Source organism: Heteronotia binoei, chromosome 9, assembly GCF_032191835.1.
Source record: "Heteronotia binoei isolate CCM8104 ecotype False Entrance Well chromosome 9, APGP_CSIRO_Hbin_v1, whole genome shotgun sequence".
Lineage (NCBI taxonomy): Eukaryota > Metazoa > Chordata > Lepidosauria > Squamata > Gekkonidae > Heteronotia > Heteronotia binoei.
The window spans coordinates 126,034,444-126,045,304 of NC_083231.1; the positions used below are offsets into that span (position 1 = coordinate 126,034,444).

Here is a 10,861-nt window from a genome sequence, read left to right on the forward strand (position 1 = left end):
TGGAGGAGGGGGAATCCAACCCGGTTCTCCCAGATAAGAGAGCTCTGGCTGACCCAAGGCCATTCCAGCAGGTGCCAGTGGAGGAGTGGGGAATCAAACCCGGTTCTCCCAGATAAGAGAGCTCTGGCTGACCCAAGGCCATTCCAGTAGCTGCAAGTGGAGGAGTGGGGAATCCAACCCGGTTCTCTCAGATAAGAGAGCTATGGCTGACCCAAGGCCATTCCAGCAGGTGCAAGTGGAGGAGTGGGGAATCCAACCCGGTTCTCCCAGATAAGAGAGCTATGGTTGACCCAAGGCCATTCCAGCAGCTGCAAGTGGAGGAGTGGGGAATCCAACCCGGTTCTCCCAGAAAAAAGTCTGCACACTTAACCGCTACACCAAACTGGCTCTCCTCTTGAACAAGGGTCGGCGCTTGTTCCCCGCCTTTTGCCGCCGATAGGAGCCTCAAAGCAGGTCACACTCACCTCCCCCTCCTCTCCCCACAACAAGCATCCTGTGAGGTAGGTGGGGCTGAGAGAATGTGAATGGCCCAGGGTCACCCAGCAGGTTTTGTGGGTGGGAGATGGGGAATCAAACCCGGTTGATCAAGCCTGATCCGAGGCCACCGCTTTTCCCTACTACGCCACGCTGACCCTGAAGACAGGAAGAAATCTCTCTGCCTAAAAGGGGAGGGGCAAGTGATCATTCATTCAAACCTTGTCTGGCAGACAAGGAAGGGTGTTGGAATACAAGCTATGCACATTCCAGCCATTATAGAGTTAACTGTTTGTTTACCTGAAAGAGGAAGTGATGTATTGTAACCTAAACCCAATTGTGAGCAGAATCTTCTTTACCTGCAAAAGATGTGAACACAACATTGGTCAGAAAGGATGTTAGGTGTGAAATGCTTTGATCTTGTATGCAAGCTGAATCGCTCTTCTTCCTGGCGAAATGCTCTTTGGGAAGAAGAACTGTGAGACAAAGGGGTTGTAGCCATGTAGGACAGACATAGTTAGACTAGCTGGTATGCTAAATTGTTTTTCTTTTTTATCGCAGTGCTCTATCCTGATGTTTTGTAGTCAACTTTATTTCTTTTGATAAGCTTAAGCCTCGACTCCAATTATTGCCGCTCCAAGCCTCTGAATTCAAAGTATATTTCCCATCAATGGGGGCCAGCATTCGGGGGCCACAGAAGTATTGCTCCCCTGGGCGTGGAAAGATCGGGGGGCGGGCGGGCTTGAGGTGGGCTATTCCTGGGGTTGCCAGGAGCTCTTCCTCCCATGCCATGAACTGATGGGCAGCCCTCTATGAGCACCAATGCTCCTCTCCACGCTCCGCAGGTGTGTGCCACAAAGGGCAGTCAGGGCCTTTAATACTTCCAAGACAGATAATTCAAACAGTTTCTCTAACAAATATACAAAGGAAGGAGCAGCGAACACACCAGAAGACAGAGGACTCAACAAGACCTGGACACACTGGGAAAGCGGGCGGAAGCAAACAAGATGTAATTTGAGAAGGATAAGTGCCAAGTTCTACATCTGGGTAACTAAAATGAGGAATGCACATACTGGATGAGGGATAAGAACATAAGAGAAGCCCTGTTGGACCAGGCCAATGGCCCATCCAGTCCAACACTCTGTGTCACATAAGAACATAAGAGAATCCCTGTTAGATCAGGCCAATGGCCCATCCAGTCCAACACTCTGTGTCACATAAGAACATCAGAGAAGCCCTGTTGGATCAGGCCAATGGCCCATCCAGTCCAACACTCTGTGTCACATAAGAACATAGGAGAAGCCCTGTTGCATCAGGCCAGTGGCCCATCCAGTCCAACACTCTGTGTCACATAAGAACATAAGAGAAGCCATGTTGGATTAGGCCAATGGCCCATCCACTCCAACACTCTGTGTCACATAAGAACATAAGAGAATCCCTGTTGGAGCAGGCCAATGGCCCATCCAGTCCAACACTCTGTGTCACATAAGAACATAAGAGAAGCCATGTTGGATCAGGCCAGTGGCCCATCCTGTCCAACACTCTGGGTCACACAGTGCCAATATGTGTGTGTGTGTGTGTGTGTGTGTGTGTATGTAGATAGATAGGTAGACAGACAGACAGATAGATAGATAGATAGATAGATAGATAGATAGATAGACAGACAGACACATACACACACACACACACACACATATATATTTATATACTGTGGCTAATAGCCACTGATGGACTTCTGCTCCATATTTTTATCCAATCCCCTCTTAAAGCAGGCTATGCTTGCAGCCACCACCACCTCCTGTGGCAGTGAATTCCACATGTTAATAACCCTTTGGGTGAAGAAGTACCTCGTTTTATCCGTTCTAACCCGACTGCTCAGCAATTTCATTGAATGCCCAGGAGTTCTTGTATTGTGAGAAAGGGAGAAAAGTACTTCTTTCTCTGCCTTCTCCATCCCATGCATTATCTTGTAAACCTCTATCATGTCACCCCGCTGTCAACGTTTCTCTGAGCTAAAGAGCCTCAAGCGTTTTAACACTTCTAAGTAGCAGTGTGTGTGTGAAGGTCTTGGGATGTGGGTGGACTGTAAGTTAAATATGAGCAGCCAGTGTGATGCAGCAACAAAAAAGGCCAGAGGGGCTGCTTGAGGTGTATCCCACAGAGGCATCACATCCAAATTGCAAGATGTCCTAGTCCCGCTGTGCACTCCATTTGTCAGGCTGCACCTGGAGTCTTGGGTGCAGTTCTGGAGGCCTCCCTTCAAGCAGGATTTGGACGGAATGGAGCAGGTGCAGAGGAGAGCAACGAGGATGATCGGGGCCTGGAGACTAAGAAGCCCCACAAGGAGGAAAGGCTGAGGGACTTGGGAAGGTTCAGTCTGGAGAAGAGGAGGTTGTGGGGCGGGGGCATGACTGCTCTCAAAGTCTTTGAAGGGGGGGGGACATTCAGTGGAAGCTTCGAGTCCTTTGTCCCTGGCTGGAAGAAGAAAAGGATGCATAGACTAAGGGGGGTGGGGTGGGGGTAAATGTAAAATGGATATCAGAAACCATGTAGAGAAACGGATAATGTATTAATAATAAAAATACACATATTAAAAAAAAAAGTCTTTGAAGGGCTGTCTCTTAGAGGAGGAGGAGGGCAAGGAGCTGTTCCTGTTGGTGGCAGAGGAAAAGACTTGCAGTAAGGGGTTTAAATGAAGAGCTGGAAGGTACTAGCTAGATATTAGGAAAGACTTTTTGACAGTCAGAGTTGTTCAACGGTGGAAGCAGTTAGGATAGGAGGTGGCAAGTTCTCCCTCACTGGCAGTCTTCAAGCAGTGGCTGGATGAACACTTGCCAGGAATGCTCTAGCCCAGGGGTGGCCGAACTTTCTTCACTTAAGAGCCACACAGAATAAGCATCAGATGTTTGAGGACTATTGATTACATGGAATAATAAAGATAAGAGGGCTAAAGAAAAGCGGATGTTGGACATACAAAATGAAATAAAGAAATAATAATAATAATAATACATTTTATTTATATCCCGCCCTCCCCGCCTAGGCAGGCTCAGGGCGGCTAACAACATATTCAGATAAAAATTATACATTAGTTTTAAAACAGCATTAAAAGTTATACAATAATTTAAGATCGACAGTATCTTAAAAATCATTCCAATTTACATAATTGAACAGCAACAATGATGTTCCTGGCGCTATTCTGTCTATTGCATAATGGCAAGATCACTAAATAGAGTCACTTTGGTGGGTCATCAGTTCGGCCATCTTTTGTCAGCAGCCTGTGAAGGCCTGCCTAAAGAGGATGGTCTTGCAGGCTCTGCAGAATTGGTCCAGGCTCCGCAGGGCCCACACCTCTTCCGGGAGCTGGTTCCATAGGCATTGAGCTGCAACGGAGAAAGCCCGTGCGCAGGTGTTTTGCAATTTCGCCTCCTTTGGCCCAGGGATAGTCAGCTTGTTCTTCCTTGCTGACCTCAGTGCTCTTTGGGGCTCGTATGGGGAAAGACGGTCCCTCAGATAGGCAGGTCCTCGGCCATATAGGGCTTTAAAGGTAATGACCAGCACTTTGTAGCGAACCCGGTATGTGACTGGCAGCCAGTGCAGTTCGCGCAGCCCCGGCTGTATATGCTCCCACTTCGGGAGTCTAGCAACAGCCTAGCCGCTGTGTTCTGCACTAGCTGCAGCTTCCGGGTTCGACACAAAGGCAGCCCCATGTAGAGGGCATTACAGTAGTCCAATCTTGAGGTGACCGTTGCATGGATCACTGTTGCTAGGTCCCGACGCTCCAGGAAAGGGGCCAACTGCCTTGCCCGCTTCAGATGAAAAAATGCCGACTTGGCAGTGGCTGCTATCTGGGCCTCCATTGATAGTGAAGGCTCCAGTAGAACTCCCAGGCTCTTGACCTGGCACGCCGCTTTCAGCGGCGCACCGTCAAAAACCGGGAGAGGTATTTCCCTCCCCAGAGCGCCGCGGCCCAAGCAAAGGACCTCTGTCTTTGTCGGGTTCAGCTTCAGCCCACTCAGCCTAAGCCAGGTTGCCACGGCCTGCAGTGCCCGGTCCAAATTCCCTGAGACGCAGTCAGGCCGGCCATCCATTAGCAGATAGAGCTGGGTATCATCTGCATATTGATGACAACCAAGCCAAACCTCTGGGCAATCTGGGCAAGGGGAACTAAGAAAAAGAGCAGGGAAAAAGAAATTAATAAGGGAAATTACTATATTACAAGCCCAAGTAAGACATTTGTTGAATAAAGAATTAGAATGGAATTTAAAAAGTTTGCAACAAAGGTCGTTTGAAGGTGCGAACAAGCCGGGGAAGTATTTAGCTTGGCAACTGAAGAAAAAGAAAGAAAATAAAATTATTAATAAAATTGTGGCTAGCGGAAAAGAGATAGTAGACCAAGAAGGAATTAAAAGAGACATTTTTAAATATTATGCAAACTTATTCAAAGGTGTGAAAATTAAAAAAGAAAAAATGGAAGAGTATTTACAAAATATTAAAATAGCACCCCTGACTGAGTATATGAAAAAGATTTTGAATGATCCAATAGAAAAAATTGAAATTGAAGCAGCAATAGATGTAATGAAAGTAGGTAAGGCTCCCGGGCCAGATGGATATACAACTAAATTTTATAAAACTCTCAAAGATGAGATAGTACCAAAATTGCAAAAATTGATGAATACGATAAGAATAAAAGGGGAAATTCCAAATACTTGGAAAGAAGCTGCCATTCCCAAGGAAGATAGAGATGTCACAAATGTAAAGAACTATAGACCAATTTCATTATTAAACAATTACTATAAGATATATACAAGAATCTTGGCAGAACGACTTAAGCAATATTTGATCAATTTTATAAAGGAAAATCAAGCGGGATTCCTCCCTAAAAGGCAAATAAGAGACAATATAAGAACTGTTGTAAATATTGTAGAATATTATGAGAAGCATCCAGAAAAAGAGGCGGCGTTATTTTTTGTAGTTGCAGAAAAAGCCTTTGATAATCTGAACTGGGACGTTATGTTTGCAGTAATGGAAAAAATAAATCTGGGAGAATATTTTATAAGAATGACAAAAGCAATATATGTGGATCAACATGCAAAATTGTGTATAAATGCAGACCTTACAAATGAAATGAAGGTGAGCAAAGGTACAAGACAAGGCTGTCCGCTTTCACCATTGTTGTTTATAATGACTCTTGAAATTCTGCTAATGCAAATACAAGACGATAAAGAGACAGAAGGATTGAAAATTAGAGGATTTTCTTATAAATATAAAGCATTTGCAGATGATACTGTGTTTATAATTGAAAATCCGATACAAGTGGTACCTTTGTTGCTAGCTAAGATAAAAGAATATGGAGAAATGGCAGGACTCTATATAAATAAAGAGAAGTCGAAATTTTAATGTAAAAATATGCAACTAAATAAACAGAAAGAATTGCAGAGTTTGACGGGATGTGAAGTCACTTCTAAAGTTAAATATTTAGGTCTAGAAATAACTATGAAGAATATTGATTTGTACAAAAACAGCTATGAAAAGTTATGGCGTAAAATGGATGAAGATATGATGAAATGGAATAGACTTAATCTGTCCTTGTTGGGTAGGATTGCTGCAATTAAGATGAACATTTTGCCAAGAATAATGTATTTGTTCCAAACTATTCCGATTGTGAAAGACAGTAAACAATTTAATAAATGGCAAAGGAAGATCTCAGAATTTGTATGGGCTGGGAAAAAACCAAGGATTAAGATGAAAATTTTAACGGATGCTAAAGAGAGGGGAGGATTTCAACTTCCAGACTTAAGATTGTATCATGATGCAGTTTGTCTGACGTGGATAAAGGATTGGATGTTGTTGTTAAATAAAAAGCTTTTATTGTTAGAAGCTCATGGAAATAAATTCGGCTGGCATGTTTATATGCACTATGAGGAAAAAAAGATGGATGGTCTTTTTTCTCACCATTATATTAGAAACAACTTACTAAATACATGGATAAAATATAAGAAATATGGTGATGAAAGAAAGCCGTTATGGATAGTGCCAGCAGAAGTAATAAAAATCTGATGAAGAGAGAGGAGTGTCATATAATCAACTGCTAAAGATTCAAGGTGACAAAGTTGAATTAAAATCTGCCGAAGAGCTAAATAACAAGTATGACTGGTTTCAAATGCAACAAACAAAAAGTTTGATGGAAAATGATATTAAATCTGTTGGAATTAGACGTGAGCAAACGGAATTGGAAAAGGTTCTGTTTGGAGATAATGAAAAATTAATATCGAAAATATATAAAATTGTTGAAATGGTCTACAGAAGAAGTAGTAGTAAAATCTCAAATGATTAAATGGGCAATTAATGTAAATAAGGAAATACAAATGGATATATGGGAATATCTTTGGAAGAATTCGATGAGAATATCAACTTGTCAGAGCATTAAAGAGAATTGTTTCAAGATGATGTATAGGTGGTATATGACTCCGAAAAAAACTGGCAAAGATGAGTAAAAAGATGTCGGATAGATGTTGGAAATGTAAGAAACATGAAGGTTCTTTTTATCATATTTGGTGGACTTGTGGAAAAGCGAAAAAGTTTTGGCAGATGATACAACAAGAAATATCTAAAATTTTGGGATATGATTTTAAGAAAGTTGCAGAGACTTTTCTGTTGGGACTACAAATGGAAAAATTTCCAAAAGAAGACAGAACTCTAATCTGGTACTTGCTCTCAGCTGCTAGGACATTGTATGCGCAGTTATGGAAGCAAGAAAAAATACCAGAGAAATGGGACTGGATCGTGAAAGTTTTATCATGGAGTGAGATGGATAAACTAACAGGAACTTTAAGAAACTATGATTTGGAAGCGTTTAAAAGGGAGTGGAAGAAATTTAGAGGATATATAGAAAAAGAGTGGAACCTAAAAGGACATTGGACAATTTTTAAATAATGAGTATGAGAAAAGGGAGAAATTGAACTTTGATTGGTTAAGGGTACCTTTATAAGTGAACTCAAATATATAACTTCGGCGGGAATCTAGTAACGGAGGGAGGGGGGATTAGAAAATATCATATGGGTTAGGGATAGTAATGATATAAACAGACATTGTTACCATATGTTATTAATAAATTGTTTAAAACCCAGAAGATGTACATACTCACACAAACCAAATTGCACTTAATTGCCACTAGAGACAATTAAAGTGGTATTTTCCAATTGTAAACTTAACCACACAGAATAAACATCAGATGTTTGAGAGCCGCAAGATACGAATGTCAGATGTTTGAAAGCCTCAAGATGGGAAGGGAATGGGAGGGGAGGGAGGAAGGAAGGAAAATAGATGGGGAGGGAGGGACAGATGGAAAGAAAGCAGCTTTAACTTTAAATGCATTATCTAAACCTCTGATTGGCTTGACTTGAAGAAGTGATTTAGGGAAATGCCTTCTCCAAGCTGGCCAATGGGGTGGTGGGGACTTCAAGAGCCACATAATATGTGTGAAAGAGACACGGTTTGGCCACCCAAGCTCTAGGCAGAGCCTGCATTGAGCAGGGGGTTGGACTAGATGGCCTGTCTGGCCTCTTCCAACTCTATGATTCTATTATTCCCAGGGTGAGGGCGGGGTTTCTCCTGCACAAGCCTCCTTGAAATGAATGGGTGCAGCTCCAGCCGGTCTCTGTAAGGCTTCCTTGGAAGAAATGGCCAAGGGCCTGCTCTGCCTACTTTTGTGCTGCCCTCAGCACCACGCAGCAGGGTAGATGGCGCCAAGCCGTAGGCCTTGGGTGCATCCGGGGGGGAGCATTTCTCCTCTTCAAGAGTGTCTGGACATCTCAAGTCATGCAAAGTCCCTGTTTCCAGCACATGTTGATGATTTCCAGTCTGTCTTGCTTGTTCCTCAGAATATCTTATGAAAAAAATACGCTTGCCAGTTCTTTCCATGTAGAGAACAAGTACCACATATTTACATATGCTGTTTGCATGGAAATATTTGCAAATGTACAACATTGAGATGGAGCTGGAAAGAATTAACAAACAACATCCAACAAGATTTGTTCAAATATCATGACAGCTGCTCTCCCCCTCCCGCCTGGAAACCCATATCAAATGTGTTATTAATCTTGAAGTGTGTGGTAGTCTTGGATAAGAAAACACCCTTTGGAAAGAGGAATCCTTGTCCTTTTAAGCAGATTGCTCTCTTACACAGGGGATTTGTTATTTATTTAGCCTAGCCCTATGGCAAAGTTACACACAGAAAGTGTGATCCTGAGAAGACCACAGATTTATACCCCACTCTTCTCTCTGAATCAGAGTCTCAGAGCAGCTTACAATCTCCTTTACCTTCTTCCCCCACAACAGACATCCTGTGAGGTGAGTGGGGCTGAGAGAACTCTTACAGCAGCTGCCCTTTCAAGGACAACTTTGCAAGAGCTATGGCTTACCCAAGGCCATTCCAGCAGGTGCAAGCGGAAGAGTGGGGAATCCAACCCAGTTCTCCCAGATAAGAGAGCTCTGGCTGACCCAAGGCCATCCTAGCAGGTGCAAGTGGAGGAGTGGGGAATCAGACCCGGTTCTCCCAGATAAGAGAGCTCTGGCTGACCCAAGGCCATTCCAGCAGCTGCAAGTGGAGGAGTGGGGAATCCAACCCGGTTCTCCCAGATAAGAGAGCTCTGGCTGACCCAAGGCCATTCCAGCAGCTGCAAGTGGAGGAGTGGGGAACCAAACCCGGTTCTCCCAGATAAGAGAGCTCTGGCTGACCCAAGGCCATTCCAGCAGGTGCAAGTGGAGGAGTGGGGAATCCAACCCGGTTCTCCCAGATAAGAGAGCTCTGGCTGACCCAAGGCCATTCCAGCAGCTGCAAGTGGAGGAGGGGGGAATCAAACCCGGTTCTCCCAGATAAGAGAGCTCTGGCTGAGCCAAGGCCATTCCAGCAGCTGCAAGTGGAGGAGGGGGGAATCAAACCCGGTTCTTCCAGATAAGAGCCCGCGCACTTAACCACTACACCAAACTGGCATAGGCAGATCACGAGAGGGAGGGCAGGAAAGGCTGCACCAGTTCTTGGTTCTCATGGACCCTTCTTACACATCCAAGGAAATGCTGTTTGCCGCATTGGGGTTAGGAAGCAATTTTTCATCAGGTCAGTTTGGCCAGGGATCTTGGAGGGGGTTTTTTGTTGCCATTTTCTGTGCGTGGAGCCTGCAGAGGTCACTGGGGGTGTGGGGAGATTTGTGAGTTTCCTGCATTGTGCAGGGGGTTGGACTAGATGAGGTCCCTTCCAACTCTGTGATTCTATGAGGCTACAGCGGCACCAGGGAACCCCCTCTACTTTGCCATGGCTGATCTGGCCACCTGGATCCAGGCCACGAGAACATCAGCATTCAACCACTGCAGTGCCCTCTAAGTCAAGCCAGAGACTCCAGTTGCTGCACTTGGGTTATTATCAAAGGTCGCCCCCCCCTCCCCGCATATTACTTCCCTTCTGCTTACTTGGCTGCCACATACAGAGCCATTCAAGGCCTCTGCCCCCCTCCCCCTGCTGCTTCCTCTGAGCAAGGCCCCCCTGAAAAGGGGCAAAGAACAGCTGCCTGCAGAGGTGCCTTCTCTGCTGTGGCCCCCACTGTATGGAGCGGCCTGCCTGAGGAGGCCAGGAAGGATCCCACCCACCTCCCGCAAACAGTCCAAAGAGAGGTATTCTGGAGGGCTTTTTGACATAGGTAAGAAGAAAAGATTAGATTTATACTCCACCCTTTGCTACCTGAAGGAGTCTCAGAGTGTCTTACAATCTCTTTTTCCCTTCCTCTCCCCACAAGAGACACCCTGTGAAGTAGGTGGAGCTGAGAGAGCTCTGACAGAAACTGCTCTTGAGAGGAACCGCTCTGAGAGAACTTGTGACTGAGCCAAGGTCAGCCAACTGGCTGCACATGGAGGAGTGGGGAATCAAACCCGGTTCTCCTAGATTGGAGCCCATGATCCTAACCACCAAACTTCCTCTCACGAAGACTATCCAGTAGCTGATATATTAGGGTTAGGAAAGATCCCCTGTGCAAGCACCAGTCATTTCCGACTCTGGGGTGATGCTGCTTTCACGTTTTCATGCAGACTTTTGATGGGGTGGTTTGCCATTGCCTTCCCTGATCTTTTACACTTTCCACCCAGCAAGCTGGGGACTCCTTTGACCGACCTCGTAGGGATGGAAGGCTGAGTCAACCTTGGGCCGGCTACCTGAATCTAGATTCCGTCGGAATCGAACTCAGGTTGTGAGCAGAGAGTTCAGACCACAGTATTGCTGCTTTACTACTCTGCTACAGGGCCGCTTGTTAGGGTTAGAGCAAATAGCAAAATAAGGAGCTTGGTTAAGAGAGAAAATGGCCTTTGAACAATTAATCACAGGAGACTTGAAACTAACATC

The 10,861-nt window shown here is 44.8% G+C and overlaps 1 protein-coding gene across 1 annotated transcript in view; it reads right to left on the reverse strand.

Annotated features, from left to right (window-relative positions):
• DCTN1 (dynactin subunit 1) overlaps window positions 1-10,861 on the reverse strand; it is a 158,581-nt gene that overhangs the window by 55,322 nt on the left and 92,398 nt on the right. The gene's annotated exons all lie outside the window — the stretch shown is intronic.